We start from the raw sequence: 18,939 nt of genomic DNA, 5'->3' as shown, positions 1-18,939 counted from the left end.
TTTCTATGGTGCAGGATTTCCTTTAACAGTCAAGCTGACCTTCTGTCTGGGACATCACAGATTTGCCAACCAAATGCATAGACAAATGGCATCTCAGCATGTGAAATTGGCTCTGTGCTATGCTGCAAGTTCATAAATTGTATTTTGGGGACCAAAAAATGTGTTTCAAACTGACAGGTGTGAGCACTCTTCCTGTAGGCTGCCTAAAGTCAAGTTTCAGAATGCAGAATCCCGGTAAAAGATCCCACACCGGAGCTCCACAAGCTGTGCCTGTTCCCAGGGAGTGCTGCTCTCCAGGGCTGACACCTTTCCAACAGGATTCAAAACAAGAACAGAGGTAACAAAACATAGCAGGTGAGTTAGCTCTCCTTTGCAAAATTTGCATGCAATCCCTTGTATTCAGGAAGCATAGGAAGTGCCAGGCAGCTCAGCAGTTACAGCTATAGCTGGGCACTGCATCTTAGGGGAGACAAGACAGACCTAGATGATAACTTTTTAATTAGACTCTTAAGTTCATTATCATTTATCTTCCCCGAACCATCTGCTGTGTTGACTGGAGACATGTATGAAAAGGACAAAACAGAAGTCAAGTAACACTGAACTATTGAAGAAAAACAGAATGGCATTACTGTGTTGAATTATTCCATTATAGTTCAGAATTTGGTCATTCTTTTTTATATATAATTCACCACATTCAATCAAGAAGCAGAGGTTAAAATAAATGAAAATCCTGTTCCTGTTGTAGCCATACTCTTGCAAGTTTGATAGCTGGCTTCTTTTCTTCAGTCTTGTATTACTTGCACTCATAAACAAAATATCTTTCTTTGGCTAAATTCAAGTTAGGATCTGTACTATGTTTATGGTTTTCCATATAGTCAGACTGTGCCTTGAACCAACTAGGACCTGATAATGTAATACATTTTTCGACTATAAATTCTGTGATCCTTTAGAATGGCAAGGAAATTGGATAAGTTTCTGGGTTCAGGAGATAATATATTTTGTGCCTAAGGTCCCATAGGCCTATATAGAATTCATAAAAGTTCAGACTAAAATGATAAATGATATAATATCCATGGAACAGTTTAGTGCTTTTTTTTTCATTTTTCATTTCTGTATAATTCCTGACCCTCTACAGTCAGATTTGTCAAAATAAGCAATATTTTAGAAATCTAGATGAAAATCTGCAAAAAGGATGAGATGCAGTGAAAACTATAATCACTCTAAGGAGCCGTAAGTTAGAAGCTATAAGCCTAAAGCAAATGAGATTAATTATTAGTAAACCTTATGCCATGTTTACCATTGCACAAAAATTAAATGACCTCAACCTTGTTTCAAGCAGGAAAACTTAAAGACATTAATTAGATCCCCCCTTAGTCTTCTCTTCTCAAGACTGAACAGCCCCAGCTTATTCAGCCTCTCCTTATAGGAGAGATGCTCCAGGCCCTTAATCATCTTCGTAGCTCTTCTCTGGACTCTCTCCAGGAGATCCCTGTCCTTTTTATACCAAGGAGCCCAGAACTGGACACAATACTCCAGGTGGGAGCTGACCAGGGCAGAGTAGAGGGGGAGGATCACCTCCTTTGACCTGCTGGCCACACTCCTCCTGATACACCCCAGGATCCCATTGGCTCTCTTAGGCACCAGGACACACTGCTGGCCCATGGCCAATCTGTCATCCACCAGGACCCCCAGGTCCTTCTCCACAGAGCTCTTCTCCAGTAGGTCATCCCCCAGCCTGTACTGATACAAACGGTTGTTCCTTCCCAGATGTAAGACTTTACACCTGCTTTTGTTTAACCTCATCTGGTTTCTCCCTGCCCAGCTCTCCAGCCTGTCCAGGTCTCTCTGGATGGCAGCGCAGAGTTCCTGCATGTCAGCCACTCCTCCCAGCTTTGAATCATCGGCGTACTTGCTGAGGGTGGATGCTGTTCCCTCATCAAGGTCATCAATGAAGATATTAAACATGACTGGACCCAACACCGAGCCCTGGGGAACACCGCTTGTCACAGGTCTCCAGTCAGAGTCCGCTCCACTGATCACCACCCTCTGGGCTCAGTCCCACAGCCAGTTCTCAACCCACCTCACTGTCCACTCATCTATCCCGTGCTCTCTCAGCTTTGTTATCAGGATGTCATAGGAGACAGTATCTACCTTGCCTTCCTGAAGGCAAGGTAGATGACATCCACTGCTGTCCTTCAATCTATCCAGCCAGTGATGACATCATAGAAGGCTATGAGATTGGTCAAGCACGATCTCCCCTTGATGAATCCATGCTGACTGCTCCTCATGACCTTCTTCTCATCCAATTGCTTGGAGATGGCATCCAGAACAAGCTGTTCCATTACCTTTCTGGGGACAGAGGTGAGGCTGACTGGCCTATAGTTGTCCAGATCCTCCTTCTTGCCCTTTTTAGAGGCTGGAGTGACATTGGCTATCCTCCAGTCCTCAGGCACTTCTCCAAGACCTATAGAAGATGATAGAGAGCAGCTCATCAATAACTTCCGCCAGCTCCCTCAGGGCACGTGGATGCATCCCATCTGGGCCCATGGATTTATGTGCATTAATCCCCTTGAGCCGCTCCTGGACCTCCCCCACCTCAACCAGAGGGAAGCTCTTCATTTCCCAAACATTACTTCTTTCATCCAGGATCTGTGGGTCCCGGGGAGCCTTTGGAGTGAAGACCGAAGCAAAGGCAGCATTCAGTATCTCCGCCTTCTCAGCATCCCCCGTTACCAGGACACCCGCCATGTTCAGCAGGGAACCTACATTATCCCTGGTCATCCTCTTTCTATTCACATATCTAAAAAGCCCCTTTTTGTTATCCTTTATGTCTCTTGCCAGCTTCACTTCCAAGTGGGCTTTAGCCTTCCTAGTTGCGAAGATGTAGTGTGGAGTCCCAGAGGTGCAGAAATGGCCAGAGACCACCATGAATGGGCAGGTTAGTTACAAGAGAGAAAGAGCTGTATCACAGTTCTAGCTTCTGGCTCCTGAAGTCCACTTAAAATCTCTTTTGAGTACTTAAACTCCTCTGAAGTTCCTGGTTTCACACAGTTATTACAGATTGCAACTAGGCCAAAATATTTTTTGATTCACCTTCCACAGAGAATTACATTAATAAGAATCATTACAGAGAAATCAACAACTTTCCATCCACTCAACCCAGCCTGACAAGCCTTTTCCTGCTGAAGAGAATATTCTGATAAATGTAGCAAAGCAGGTAACCTCAGTGAGACATACTACTAGCCCACCCTGCAAATGTGCAGGTTTTGACTTCTAAGGCCAGGCTTCTTACAGCTGAGGTATTCATTCACTCTCAGCAAATTTGCTGATGACTGCAAGCTTAGTGGTGAAGTTAATGTGCCAGAGGGGTGGGGTGCCATCCACAGGGGCATGGACAGGACCTGGAGAAATGGGTTCAGGTGAACCTCATGAGGTTTAATAAAGCCAAGTGCAGGGTCCTGCACTGCAACCTGGGTTGAGACAATCTTCATCATCCATACAGTTTAGGAGATGATGTGCTTGAAGGCAGCCCTGAGGAAAAGGACTTGGGAGTACTTGTGGATGAGAAGCTGGGTATGAGCTACTAATGTGCATCTGCAGCCCAGAAGGCCAACTGCATCCTGGCTTGCATCAAAAGAAGTGTGGCCAGCAGACTGAGAGGTGATTCTGCCCCTCTACTCTGCTCTGGTGAGACCTCACCTGGAGTACTGCGTCCAGCTTTGGAGCCCTCAACACAAGAAGGACATGGACATGTTGGAGTGTGACCAGACGAGGGACACAAAAATGATCCAAGGGGTGGAACACCTCTCCTATGAAGACAGGCTAAGACAGATGGGCTTTTTCAGCTTGGAGAAGAGAAGGAACAGGTTGTCCAGAGAGGTAGTGAAGGCCTCATCCCTGCAGATGACTTGATGGGGCTCTGAGCAACCTGATCTAGTGACAGTGCTGCAGCTTACTGCAGTGGTGTTGGACTAGGTGACCTCTAGAGGTCTCTTCCATCTTTACAATTCTATGATTCTAATTGATGATGGTCTTGGATTTCTGGAATGATGTAATACTTCAGTAACAAAGTTTAAGGATCTTGTCCTAAAATTCAGTAGTTGGATAGTATTTTGTAATACTCAACTGGAAAAATCACAATCCTTTTTCATTATGCTGAAAAATCTAAAAAAATCATTCCTATTCATCCACTAGGTGATATGGTATTAAAATCTGGAAGATAAAATTCTAATTCTCTAGTGTATGAAGCTACAGCAAAAATCCAACTTGCCCAACAAGATAATACTTCCCAGCCTTTTTGAAATATGACATAAAAATGCCTCTGACAGCATTGAGATGTAATTATCTTTAATTAGAATTTGTTCTGTTGATCTGTGATATTGCATGTTAAGTTTACCAACATGCTCTTTAGGTAGATCTCGCTGTTGAGGTTTGGTGGTGGTGGTGTTATTGTCTTCCTTAAATCCTTCCTTTTTTTCCTTCCTTTTTTTTTCCTTCCTTGAAGGACGGTAGTTATAAGGCAGAGCTGCTGCATATAGTGAGACTATAACTTTCGCTGAAAGTCCCGTCTTTCACTGTCTTCTTGACAGGTGAACAAGCTGAATACATGGAGCACAGGATTATGTATTAATCAAGTTCACAGATGAACTAACCAGCAAATGCTATAAAGAAAATATATGTATGGAAATCTATGGAGCTTACACTGATTTATCATAAATTACAAAAGTATATTAACATGGGAAGAGTGTAGCTAGCTAGGAATAGCAAAGCACACAGAAACATAGTTTCCTGTAAGAGAGGAACCTGGAAAATAGCAACTCCTCAAAAGTACCCGGACAGGACTGGGAAATGTAAATATCATTTGTGATGATGAGGTTCCAACAGCTCAGCAATGTACTTAAGCCCTGGCGAGCTGCATACTCCTTTGTGGGGAGGTGTGCTTTGACAGAGCTTATCACCACTAGTGACTGGCTTGGTCTGAGTAAATTAAAGTGTCACCCTCCAAACTGGATATAAAATAATGAAGTGTCATTGTGAGGCATAATCTAGTTGATGAACATTTTGGTCATTTCAACAAGGCTAGTGATGGCTGCTAACTTTGACCGAAACAGCATGGTACCTCACAAACCCATAGAGGCTGTTTTCAAAATCTGTGATGTCAAGCTCTTGTTTTGGGCTAACTGGCAAAACTTTTCCCAATTACAGGGTTGCTGGATATCCTAAAGCCCTAAAGGACAAATTCACCAAGGAGACTGGCAGATAAAAATAGGTGCAACCAGTATTTTGACTGCAATTTTAAAGCAGTTCTGAAATTTGATTACTTTATTTAAGACCCCCAGCTAAAGGAAGATTTATCAATCTGCAGTGAGCAGCTTCTGCTTGGAAGAGCTCAGCAGTGTGCAGACAGTAAACTGCATTACCTGAATGAAAAAGTGAAGTGTCATATAAGAACTGCTCTATTGGAAATGGATTAAAACAGAGCCTGTGGCCTTCTCACTAAATCACAAAAGAGACATACTGCAGTGAATGCTATTTTTTCCAGTTTTCAAAGGAAGCATTCCTACTAAGAATTCTGGATCCTTTCTTTTTCAGTGCAGCTCACCTCCAGATAAGAGTGTCTCCAAGTGATGGAGGCATGCAGGATATTCAGACTTCTTGCTCGTGTTCAATGCTCAGGGGTCGAGAGGGCTGTGCTCTCCTTCTAAGTAATGGTGCCTGCTGAGTGTTCTCCCTTGCAGACAGAAAACTTGCCTTTAGCAAGATAAAGACTCTAACAAGGGTATAAAGTTTTGAAGTTGGTCCTGCTAATGCTGCACCTGGAAGAGGAAATGTCTCTTTGAAATATTTGTAAAGCTCTCAGAAGGGTGATCAGAAGGTGAAACTTAGGAAATTGAACACTTCCTGACTTACCAGCAAACACCAATGTAATTGGTTGAGCATCTACAATTTAAAATGTGAAAAATCACAGAATCAGAAGGTTGGAAAAGACCTTTGAAGATCATCAAGTCTAACCATTCCCATGCTAAGATAAACCATATCCTTAAGTACCTCATCTACCCTTTTTTTGAACGCATCCAGGGATGGTGGCTCAACCACCTCCCTGGGCAGCCTGTTCCAGGCCCTGACAACTCTTTCAGTAAAAAATTTTTTTTTAATGTCCAATCTAAACCTGCCCTGGCACAGCTTCATGCCATTTCCCCTTGTTCTATCTCCTGTTACTCGAGTGAAGAAACCATCACCCGCCTCTCTACAACCTCCCTTCAGGTACTTGTAGGTGGTGATAAGGTCTCCCCTCGGCCTCCTCTTCTCCAGGCTAAACATCCCCAGCTCTCTCAGCTGCTCCTCATAGGATTTGCCCTCCAGCCCCTTCACCAGCCTGGTTGCCCTTCTCTACACTCACTCAAGGACCTCAATGTCCTTCTTATGGTGAGGAGCCCAGAACCGGACACAGTACTCGAAGTGTGGCCTCACCAATAGATTATCAACTCTTTTGAAGCCTAATTACTTCCAAACACAGACACAGAACCTTCCTTGTACTGTATCTTTACCAGTGATTTAAAGGACACTGGCTCACTTGGCACTGACAGAGAGGTGACCCCATGTTGCGTATGTTTTGCCATCTGAACGGTGAGATGGCACAGGGCAGTATAAAGGCAGTAAACAACTGCAGCCAGATCTGCACTGAATGCCCCATTATGGTACTAATTAAAGGAGAGGATCAATCAAAATGCAATGTTCAGAGGTGACGTGATTAGAGCTTTGCAAGATCTTCCACAAGAAAGTGGCATGCTTGACAGTGCTTTGCCTTATGTGACAGGCCACTGTTTAGCTATAAAAGAAGCAGCTAGCTCAGGGTTTTATTCATTTTTTGGGTATGGAATCAATCAGAGTTTTCTGATCTGCTTGGTTCTGATCCAGATAAATGGGTTTTGATATAGATTTTTCTGGTAAACATGATTTCATCTTTCATTTCCAGCTGAACAAAAAGTACAGCTAGCATTGAACATACTCAGTTGTCATAGCTTTCCTTATTTCCACTTTATGACAACTTTTATACTTTGATAGGGTCAGGTTTGTACTGTATCTGTATCCCAGCAGCCTTAATTTCAAACAGTATCTGTATCCCAGCAGTCTTAATTTCAAACTAAGTGGAAAAAAGAAATCAAAAATTAATATTGTGTGGAACAAAAAGCGATGGCAATATCCTCCACTGAAAAATCAAATGGCTGTTTAAATCTCAACATTGAAGAATACATTTCTCTCATTCTCATTTTTGTCCTCTGTATAAATTTCATCCTACAGCTGAGATGTTTTTCTTGATGAAAACTTAATTGAAAAGACTGAATTCCGGACAAAGTCCAATTTATGAGGTGAGTCATATTCAAGCTCTAAAAATATTGACAGTGTTTGATTCTGATTTTGATTTTAATCATATGCTTCCTCTGTATCCCATTAGTGAGCCATGTCAACACATATTGATTTACATGTTAAAAAGAAAAGTACTGATTCACAATAAAGGTCAACTGTGCCAAACAGCTCTTACTCACATGCAAAACTGATAGTTACTGTGACTAGACTTTAGCAGATCTTACAGGGTAAAGAATATGGGCAGAGCATTTATGTAATCTGCTGCATTTTGTCCATGATAAATGAGCAAATGGATAAATGACAGAAATCAAGACATCCTGGCCATTTACTAGCCACCAGAGCTACATTTTAGTGCTAAAATAAAACATTACCCAATCTATTTATAAGGTCTTAAATGATAAAATGGAAAAAGTAATCAAGAAAGAGTGACGTTAAAACAGGTATATTTCTTTATGTGACAATGACTGCTCTAAAGGGTAAGGGTGTGGAGGGGGGAGATGCAGACTTTGACTTCAAAATGCCCGTCACAGTCCCCCTTGATAATCCTGTCCCTGGCCAGAGATGCATAGTCTGGATGGAAGCACAGCCAGCTGAAGACATAGTCAATTGGAAAGCTGCTCTCAGAGGTTTGCTGTCAAAACGGCAAGCAAGTGGAGTCCCAGGGGAATATGTCCAGAGATGGTTCTATTTGATATTTCCATTAGCCACCTGGATGATGGAAGAGAAAGTACACTTACGAAATCTGCTGACAGCTCCAGCCAGGATGGATGGCAAGCAGTATGTGGGACAGGATCAGAATTCAAAATTATCTTGATGCAAAGGTGAAGGGGAAGGGGGGCAGGAAGAGGTAGAGGGATAATAGAGAGGGAAGAGAAAAGCTCGACATTTAAAGAAGAGAAAAAATATTAAATAGAAAATGGCAACTAACTGGCTAGCCATTAGCATAGCAGGAAAGGATGTGGAGCTAGCAGGGCATCAGGAACTGGCTGCAGGTCTGGCTGTGCTAAAATCCTGTCACAGAAGAGACAAGTTACATACTGGGAGGTATTAATGTGAGAGACAACAGAAACCTGAAAGAAATCTATTATTGTTAATCATGGCTTTATCTCAGAGAGATTTCTCTAAATACAGGTCGAAGGTTATTTGAAATTATTGTTACTTCTTCCAGGAGCTCAGCTAGGCTTTAGTACCTGAAACATCCCTATGGAAAAGCATGGATAAAACAGAAGGTTGTCTTTATGCTCAGTCCTGTAGCAGTAATGCCACTAGCTGTAATAATTAGACGGCTTGCATCTCAGAGTCTGATTTTCAAGAGTTTATATAACTTAGAAATATAAAGAGAAAGTGGCACTGAGGTTAAAGAAGAGCTAGTTTTTCTGGCATGCTTCTCTTCTAATTTCTGTATCTTTCATTCCAGCCACCCCCACACCTGGCACTATTGGTATTTAAAGCACTGCTTTCTTGCAGCTGCATCATCTTTTCACTTACACTTTTGAGTTAAAAAAAACCCAACAAAACAAAGCAAAACAAACTCAACCCTCCCCCCAAAAAACCTCTTCAAAAATCCCCCCAAACACCACCCAACAAAAAAAAACACCCAGAGGCCCTGGGTGAGTATTTAAAGCTAGTTTAGACATGGGAGAGTACTACTTAATCCCCTTCAGTATGCATCAAGGAGAATGTAGGTCTGCTTTTAATATGAAAATGATTGCTTTTCTATTGTGTTCTTTTCCCAGAAAGAGACATTTTCAAATCTTCTCAGTCTTCCATCAATCTCTGGGTGCCGCTTATCTTGGTTTTGTCATTCAGAAACTGTAAGTTGATGTATACTTGATAGTGACATTCATATTCATTGTGGCAGTTGAGAAAAACACATCACTAAACTATAGAGCTAAGTCAATTTACTCTCTGTACCCTTAGAAAGGTATGAAGAAAAATTTATAACCTTTGTGCCTTCTGCTGTCTACATAAATGAGTCCTGGAGACAATTATTAATCCAGGGCAGGTAAGGCATCCTTCTTTTTACCGGTTTAAGCCTATATACAGCAGAAATTTTACCTTCATTTATTATCCACTCTTCCCATGTACCTAAGCTGAAAGATCAGTGTGCTTGACTCATCACAAGTGATATATATTACTTTCCTTTTTGCATAGAACTGTGAAAACTCATTTAACATATAAAGAGCTTACACTTAAGAGGCTTCAAGTGTGGTACATGTGCTTGGCATATGCATAGCTGTGTTCTGTATTGTTGGTTCTTGAAGATTTGCTGACTTAAATACTAATGTACAGAAGTGGTAGAATTTGAGGTATTACCAGATACTATTGATCATGCTATAACCTAAGAATCAATGTCTGTGATAAAACAGAACACCAATACCTTAATAATCTTTTCCCCAAGTTCAGAGTACCTTCCCAGCCTTTCCTACTTTTCAAAACAGAAAGCAGAGAAAGTATCTTGGAGGTCAAGACATTTACACCACTAAAAGGTAGGGAGACTTATAAACTAAAGTCCAAAAGAATTTGTAACAATATTAACCCTCTAGGTAATGTGTTTGTTTTCAGACAGTATCTGTAGACATTTGCCTATTAGGTCCTGTTCTAGTAATCTGTAAATACAAGCAGGTAAATACTGGCTTCATCATGGTACTAGGGCAGAATTATCATACAATGGGAATTTTTTCACTTTTTTCCATAACAGTTCTTAAATTTTCATTTTCTGATTTATGTGAAGACATAGTCATGCAAAAAAGGGCTCATTCTCTATGTCACAAGCACAAAGGACAGACCTTTTATATATAGTGAAACTTCGATTGTGGCAAGGCTCTTCTTTCACTGAAGGTTCTTTGAAGAAACAAACAAAAAGCGGTAGATGAGACTGAAAGAAGCGTGTGAAATTCAAGTCTAGCTCTTTCTTTTCCTTTATTTGTTGCAATACACAATTTTCTATGAAATATCCTTATGTTCTCATCTATACATTCACCATTTTGAAGGGAAGGCATCTCTAACTTCCCTGTCAGTACCCTGTCCTGTCAGGTTGAGTGACATTCTTTTAGAGACATAAATATGTGTCCAGTTTCTTTGGGACACCACCATATTCCTGAGCAAAATACAAGAAATTGTGATTATAACAATGTTTCTGGTGAGTGGCAGCAGCTTCTGACTCAAATATTAACAGAATAATAGCTCTTTCCTTACATTCTCCTTCACCTGTCCGCTAATAACAGCGGCCACTATTTTTCACTAATCATTCCTGACTCATGGCTGTCAGAATTATTTATGAGAGTTTGCTTGCTTGGCTGGTGTCTTTGAATCATGGATCTGAAATGATTGCTAAGACATGTTTCTCATTCTTTAATGCACATCATATGAAAGACCACTTCAAATTTAGGTAACCTCTTGTCCAAAAGGAATGAAGTTACCTCATCTGTTGGTTGTATGTGTTTTGTCTCACAGAATATCTTGCCTCAAGTGTAAAAGTGGTAGTTATATTTACAATGTCACCACAAGGATGGCTGCACAGCATTTGTTCTGACTTTTCCAGAAGGTCTTGAGAAGGATGATGCACTAGCTTTCCACTAAATTTAGTAAATGATAAAGAAGAAGAAATCCGGTGCTCCATCACAATTGTGAGTATGCTATGGAAAGTGCCCCTTACACATGTAAGCAATGGGTCTTGTTTGAGTTGAAGTGTTGTATTTGTTGACCACCAGTAATATTTATCCCTTCAGTCAGTTGTGTTTTTTTTTACTTTCCTTGTCAGTGCACAGTTAAATGGGAACGCTCCTGTCCAGGAGCAGGTATGCTAAGATATTTAGTCCACACATTTCAGGTTTCTATCAGATGGCAATTGCAGAGAACGAAGAAAGTTGTTATTCCTTAGAGGGCCCAGACGGGGACGGATGCTGTTTGCTCAATCCTGAATACAAGGTGTATGATGACCTAGATAAACTAGCTTAACATTTTACAATTATGGAAATCTCTGTAAATCCATCTCAACGGATTTATGTCCCTGTGCATTAACTGTTTTTCCTGTATAAATCAGTTTAAAGTTCACTGTCTTCCATGTATACTGCAGACAATAGGAGAGCTCCTTGTCTTTGGCCTTGCTTTCTGCACAGTTGCTGCCCATAATAGGTTTATTCTTTGAACCTACATCTGTACCAGACTAGCACTATACTCAGATAAATTTGGTCATAACTACTTGAAATATCATACAAATTACAATATAGGAAAACCCACAGCAAGCAGCAGGATATTCTATGTTACAACCTTGCCAAAACCCAGGCAGGAATTAATGTGGCACTCAGGAGTTAAGACTGCTGTCTTAAATACTCAGTTGTCTGATCACTCTTTAAGAGTGTACAGAATAAGAGTTATAGAACTGTAAAAGTATTGCTACATCTCTCTGCCAGACAGAGTTTCATTAAGGCTCTCCATTGCAAATAAATCAAAGTTATTCTCCTGTAAAAGTAAGAGGCCTCAATACAACTCAAAGGATACTACTCAGAATTACTTGTCATATTTGGATTCAGGGAATTGATTGTTTTATCAAACTAGGATCTTCTGCTTTCTGGGCTGTTTGGTATATGACAATGGCTGGTAGCTGATAGACAAGTATATTTCAGACACATACAGAAAATAAATCCTTATGTTTTAAAGCTAGGAAATAAAATACTTTACCCAAGATACTCTCCAAATTATCCAATACAATCCAATAAAAGCACAAATAAACTAACAAAAATGCCATTTGGGAAAACAGCCTTTTAAAAACTAAACAATAAAATCCACGAACAAGAATATTTAAGAACCTTGTCTATCTCTATTGAGTTTGTTTTTTATTATGTTTGAGGGAAATGAAAGCTAAGCAATTGCAACAATATTAAGTGACTCTTCAGAATCACTTCTGCTTTGGTTTACAACTGTCTAGGAAAATAGGAAAACAACTAATGGAAGAGACTGCCTGCAGCACTTTCAGCTTCAATGTGTAGGCAGCACAGACCATCTCAACAGAATAACTATTGCAACAAAGTTATCTACAGACTCATTCCTGAACCTAAATGCATATCTAGCCATCCAGAATGTCAAAATGTGGAGTTCTATCCCAGTCCCAGAAGTTTGTTTTAAACTCTGTCCTAAATGGCTGATGATTCAGCACTTTTTTCTTTATTTGTCCTAGACAAATCAGGTCTTCAGAGTAATTTTCTACCAGGACCTACACAAAGTATTGGAGACTCCTTCTTTTGTTTGTAGAGCCGTTCATTTTACCAGTCTCTGCCAGGCCTCTCATATTTTCTGTAGCCCTACCAGTATTTCCGCAACACTGTGGTGCTGGATGGAAAATAGAAGTTTTACATAAATCACAGATTCATTGCAGCTGAAAAAGACCTTTAGGATTACGGAGTACAACCACCCATCTAGCATTTCCAAGTCTGCCATTCAACAGCATCTCTAAGCACCACATCTACACATCTCTCCAGGGATGCTGGCTCAACCACTTCCCTGGGCAAGGGACCTTGTTGACATTCCTTTTGGTGAGAAATGGTTTGGTTGATATACACCTAGACAAACATACCTGAAAAACAATGTATTAGTAGAAATAATGAGATTGCCATGTAGGCAATGGGGACTTTTTTACTTAAAAATGGCTAGAAATGAACTCACTTAGCGTGTCTGAGTGGGGTGTGTATCTCTGTCTTTAATGCATAGCTAGTAGTCATGGCAAACCCAGATGGAAGTATGAGGGTGGAAAGCTCTTCACATCTTTGGAGGATTAACTATTTCATCCAGGTTCAGCACTAGGATTCTCTAGCGGTTAGAAAACAAATTCCATTCTAAATTACAAAACAGAATCATAGAATGCTTTGGGTTGGAAGAGATCTCAAAGCCCATCTAGTTCCTCCCCCCCGCCACGGGCAGGGACAGTCTCCACTAGACCAGGTTACTCAAAGCCCCATCTAACCTGGCCTTACACTTCCAGGGATGGGGCTTGCACAACCTCCCTGGGCAACCTGTTCCAGTGCCTTACCACCCTCACAGTTAAGAATTTCTTTCTAATGTCTAATCTCAACAACCTTACAATTTATATGTAACTACAGTACCTATTCAGACCATATACATTGATTTTTGGCTCTTGTGGTCTCTTATCTCCCCACCTGCATAGAATTGCACCTTTTTAACCGTCTTTCAAATCAACACTGAGTTGTGTTCACAGAACAGTTATGTGAAAAGTTATTTCCAACAAGGCAGGTTATTTCTGACTATCAAATCCCATGCCCTGGGGGAAAGTGGAAGTCATGCATATTTAACTTACCAATCAAATAAACCTTTCTATGTAATGAGTTGTTTGAAAGTTAGAATAAAACCAGATTGGAAGATCACTTATCTTCTAAAGTCAACTTGTAAATCCTGAAAAGTGTCAACTATTCTTATAAGAGGTCTCTTGCATGTGTACCACCTATTTGACATGGAGACATGCTAGCATGCTTTTAAGCTTTTTCAATCTTGTATCATAAAATACCAGGAAGTGAATAGTAAAGTTTGAATAAGTTAGAAATCCTACAGAGATATTCCCAGCTGTGAATAAGACATGAAGCTCAGGAAATCCGCACAGCTTCACATATGTTTGGATGCTCCTTTTCTCTTGTCTGATGGAGACGGGAAAGAGGAAAATCTATACAGCAGGATTAATTTCCTTCTTGAGACTGGAGTAGATATTTAAATCACACTGATGGAAAAAATAGTGAATTCTACTCCTTTCCAGTATTTTCTCTCCATCCTATTTACATATTGGAGTCCTGTCTCTGCACAAATGAAGTATGCCAGTGATAAGACTGATGCAACTCAATGTTATCAGAGGGATTAGGACATCAATCTGGAAGACTTCCAGCAGAATCAGGTCAGGATGCAGCACTTCACATGTGAGTTTGTAAAACCCAGTTCAGCAGACAGCACCCGTATGTCTACAAGAGGGCAGGCACACAGTGCCTTTCCTACACTGTCTGCACAGTGCATGGGATCTGCTGAAAAATGCTTGTGTGATAATTTAAGCCATGTATAACCAGACATTTTGCCTGCCTTTGTGTCTCCCCAGCTGAACAGTATGAAAACATTTGCAGCAAGACCCTCTAGGTAGCATGTCTGTGAGGAAATATCACAATTCATCTGTTAGGTACAAGACCAGTTTTGTAAACTCAATATTACTACTACATCAAGATCTTCCAGTTTTCTTACTGACACCTCAGTCATTCCTGTTCTTGTTCTTGTAGCCTGCAGTTTTCCCTTGTGCTATAGATCATGTGCTTATCAGCTGTGCCTTCTAACCCTAGCAGAATTTGTGAAATGTTGCTCATGTAGGATGGCAGAGACAGAACACAATGACTTCCTTCATTGCACTACTGTGTTGCTGGCACTGGTCTGGATATTACATTGCCTTTCCAGATTTCTGTTCCACTGCCCATGTGGTATAACCTACCAGAGGAATAAATTTTGGGCCAGCCTGAATCTCGGGTTGCAATCTGCCATTTGTCCTGTTCCTCTGCCAGAGACAGACCTCTCTGCTGTGGGCCTGTGGAAGTGTGATGTTATTGCCTATTCTATGAATACACTGGATTTAGATGCACAATCTCCTCCTGACTGTTTCACTTTGGGAAGCATGCAAGTTGTCACCAGAATTGCAAAAATTTGTTACTCCATCTAATAAGATGATACCTCCACCCAGCACAGAACTGAAGCAGGAGAGGGCCAGTGTGTCAGTATTTCATAGGTTGGTACTGCCTTTGCATCAATCCAGAATGAATGAGAAGGCACCATAACCTGAGATACCCAGGAGGAGACAGGCACCACTCAGCCCTCAGCCTTTTGCTGCCACTCAGGCTTCTGGTATGTTCTCCTTCCCACCACGGCTGATAGCAGCTGGTCTCTCACACCTATGGATGAAAGCTGACTACTTACTTTGAGACTTTGTGACAGCATCAAGTTCTCTGGTGTCCTATGAAGACATAGCTTGTTAGTATTAAGGAGCCAAACTCCAGCTGAAAACTGGCTATGCTTTTGCCCAATATCTCCTGTTCAAAGGTTAGTCCTGCACCTGATTCTGTCAACAAGATGGTTTCCTCCAATTTTGAGACTAACTAATGTTTCCTTAATTACAGATTTCCCTTAAAGTCCTACTTTTGACTGTAATTTTTCAAACTGATGTTGAGATGACAAACAAAATACAACAGATGTTTTTACAGGTCAAGACTTCTTTGTGAAGTGTCCCTTTAAGCTAGGCTCCAATATCATCTTGATTAGGTAATTAGAGATAAAGTATCTTGCAAAATATCTTTCATTACTATTAATTATATCAGTGTACTAAGATGCAACTCATCCATAAGGCAACATTTGAAAATGATTAATTTCTGTGTTAATTATATGAAAGCTGCTTAACAAAGAATCTTATGAACCCATCAGCTCCCTTCTCATTGAAGTTGTCAAGTTAAATTATATCACACAAACATTATTATTTATAACTGTCTACAAAATAGCTTAGAAATTGTAAATCCAAGTATCTTATAACATCAAAATGCTGAAGACGCTATATGTTATTATTTCATTAGGCTGGAGTCACTATCATTAGGCTCTTTCAACCTAAATGTGTGTATGGAGGAATCAATGTAGTTTCTATTCTTTTTGTTTAAACATAAAGCCTTAATATCTGATCAGGAGAATGGAAACTGTTTTGTATGAGGAGAGATTAAGACAACTTGGATTATTTAGGTCGGTAAATAGAAGGCTGCAGTGGGATATCACCATTGTTTCTATAAGGGAAGTGCAGACCAGGGAAGGAAAACAATTTATTCTAATGGACGATGTTGGCAGAAAAACAAATGGGTGAAGACAGGACATTACTACAACTAAGCTGGAAATCAGAAGAAAATTTCCGAAGTCAAAACATCAGGGGTTTGAAATAACTTCCCAATTACTGTAGGAACGGAAAACGCCTTACTTTTAGGAAGGAGCTTAAATAATTTCTAGAAAAAAATTATCTGATGTTATTGCAAGTGATAGAAGATTAGACTGCAACCTTGGTGATGTGATTACAGTCTTACGCATTAGGTTGTCTTATTAAAAGCTAATCAAATTCACCTTAGAGTCTAGGTGATGACCAGAGGAACAGTGACAGGACAAGAAGCTCAAGTACCCTGAGCAAGCAGCACACCAAATCAGCACCAAAAGAGAAGCAGCAGGCCGTCATAGGATCACAGAACGTTCACAGCATCAGAACGTTCACAGACTCACTGTGATTCTGTGATTCAGGTCACAGTCCCCAGTTTTAAGTATATTTAATATGTATATATATGAAAAGTTAGGTCAAAGAAAGAAACCTTCTCTCCAGAATGCTAGTCAGACCAAGGGGGATTTTTGTGCAAAAGGGTGTAGCATTTACTATGGGATACATACTTTGTGGAATCATAATTTTGTGTTGGAGCATGGACAATTTCAGGATGGTACAAAGATTATTATGGGATGTTTAAGGCATGGATCAAAAACAGGGAAAAGAGGGATCAAGATAGATCAGGGAAGATCAAGCACGGGACAGTGGAGGAGGGGTATAAAAGGGCTCAGTGATGTGTAAGCCACCAGTTTATCAACACACTTGTCTCTGAGTCCTGTGCATGAGCATTGATGTCAATCTCATGGTCATATTAAATCCTGCCTTGTTATCCTCTGTATGTGTGCATGTGCTTTTTCTGAGGCTGTGTGAACTGCTAGTGTACTTCAAACTGGATTATGGGGAAAATAGGCTAAGAGCTCAGTTTAGTCTTATCTTTCATCATACTTTCATTCTACTGTCAGTAGAGTGCACTCTACTTCATGAAATGTCGAGAATGCTGTACTTTATTTTGGATTAAAATAACCTTGTTTTGGCTAAGAAAGATAAAAGATCTCTCCTTCTGGTATTGGTAGTACTTTTTATTACTTTTATTTACATTATTTTTCTCTTTAAGCCTCTGAAAAGTGTTAAGGAGAACATTTGAGGTAATTTCATGTTATTGCTCATTGAAAATCAGTATGATAATCATCTTGGGTAGCTTTTAAAGGAACTGTTGACAGGTTTGTGGTTGAGTGCTTGGAATAATTCTCAAGATCATATTTGTGTCTAATTCCATGTACTGGAACTCCAGGACCAGGTCTGTCCTTTCACAAAGGACTCACACATGACGAATTCATAAATTGATGTTAATGGTAATCACAGGTTCTCTTCTGGCACTTCTATTCTAGGCTTATTTTGAAGTCTTGTAATTTTATCCTTATAGAAGACTGTCTAATAGAAACCCTTAGATAAGTGTAAATAGGGCAAATCTCTTGTTTCAGCAATATTGTTTCCTTACTAACTAACTAACTTAATCATTCTGGGGAGCACTGCACTACATATCATGTTTAATATTATGCCTGCTTATCTTTGCTTTCCAGAAAAAAATTCTGGGATAGTGCCTCAGCTTGAGTGAATCATCTCAACTGACTGATTAGAGTTATCTAGTTGATTTGAATCAGTGGATTAGTTAGTGGTCTGGGCCTCAACGTCATGCAAACAGAGCTATCTTTTGCAAGAAATGTCATTTTTATCTTTGATGTTTGAAGTCTCTTTTCTCTTACTTCCTTAGCCATGTTTCACAACGACTCTGTCTGGGGAACAGCCTTCCTTACAGTAGCCAGTGATTCTCTCCCACAATTTTCTATCTGTTACCTCCACCAAAATTAGCCCTTCTTTCTATTTTCTTCTCATGAGATGTCATTTGTTATTAAATAAAACCACCTTTGATATGTGCATTAAATACAGCTCTGTGTAAAACTAATCCACATTTAACAGACTGGTAAAAGAAAAGTTTATTTCATTATTCTGTCAGCCTTTGGCAAGAGACCCCAGGCTTGCAGCTGCCAGTTAGGGTTTACTCTCACAGAGGATAATGATAGAGAACTTCTTTAAACCTTGATTGAAAAAAAAAATACAGCTCTTCCTTTTAACAACACACTGAAAAAGTCAGAAATATTTTTGAGGACTTGGGGGGGCTATTTTTTCATTATGAACTCAGATCTTTGTCAGAGTCTACCATGTTTGAAAGCCTGGTAATTTTAAGGGACAACCTGTAAAACTGGAGACACACACACAAAGTTTCCATATATTGTAAAGATTCATTAAGGCAGGTAGGGAGAAAAAGAGTTACTTTTAGTTTGGGTTCAACCAGTAACCCAAATAAGCTATCAGAATAGTTAGTTTAGTATTGCCTGTACCTACAGACAACCCAATTCAGTAACTCAGTTCTTCAGTATGGATATTTAGATTTTTATCTTTGATTTGATTTTAAATTATAATTTAACCTTTCCAAATTTCCTACCTCACATATTTCATCAATGAACAAATGAACAAGACATCATTTTAAAATATCAGAGGCAAGTAAAAAAAATGTCAGATTTCGTTTAATAGTCAGACTGTTTATTAAGACTGCATGGAAAGGCAGTGACACTGCTTCATTCTGAGTATCAAGTGCTCTAACTGCAATAGTTTTTAAACTTAATTAGATTATT

This window comes from Gallinula chloropus (genome assembly GCF_964237585.1).
Source record: "Gallinula chloropus genome assembly, chromosome: 2".
Lineage (NCBI taxonomy): Eukaryota > Metazoa > Chordata > Aves > Gruiformes > Rallidae > Gallinula > Gallinula chloropus.
The sequence above is the reverse complement of the archived record's forward strand: the minus strand, read 5'-3'. Positions refer to the sequence as shown.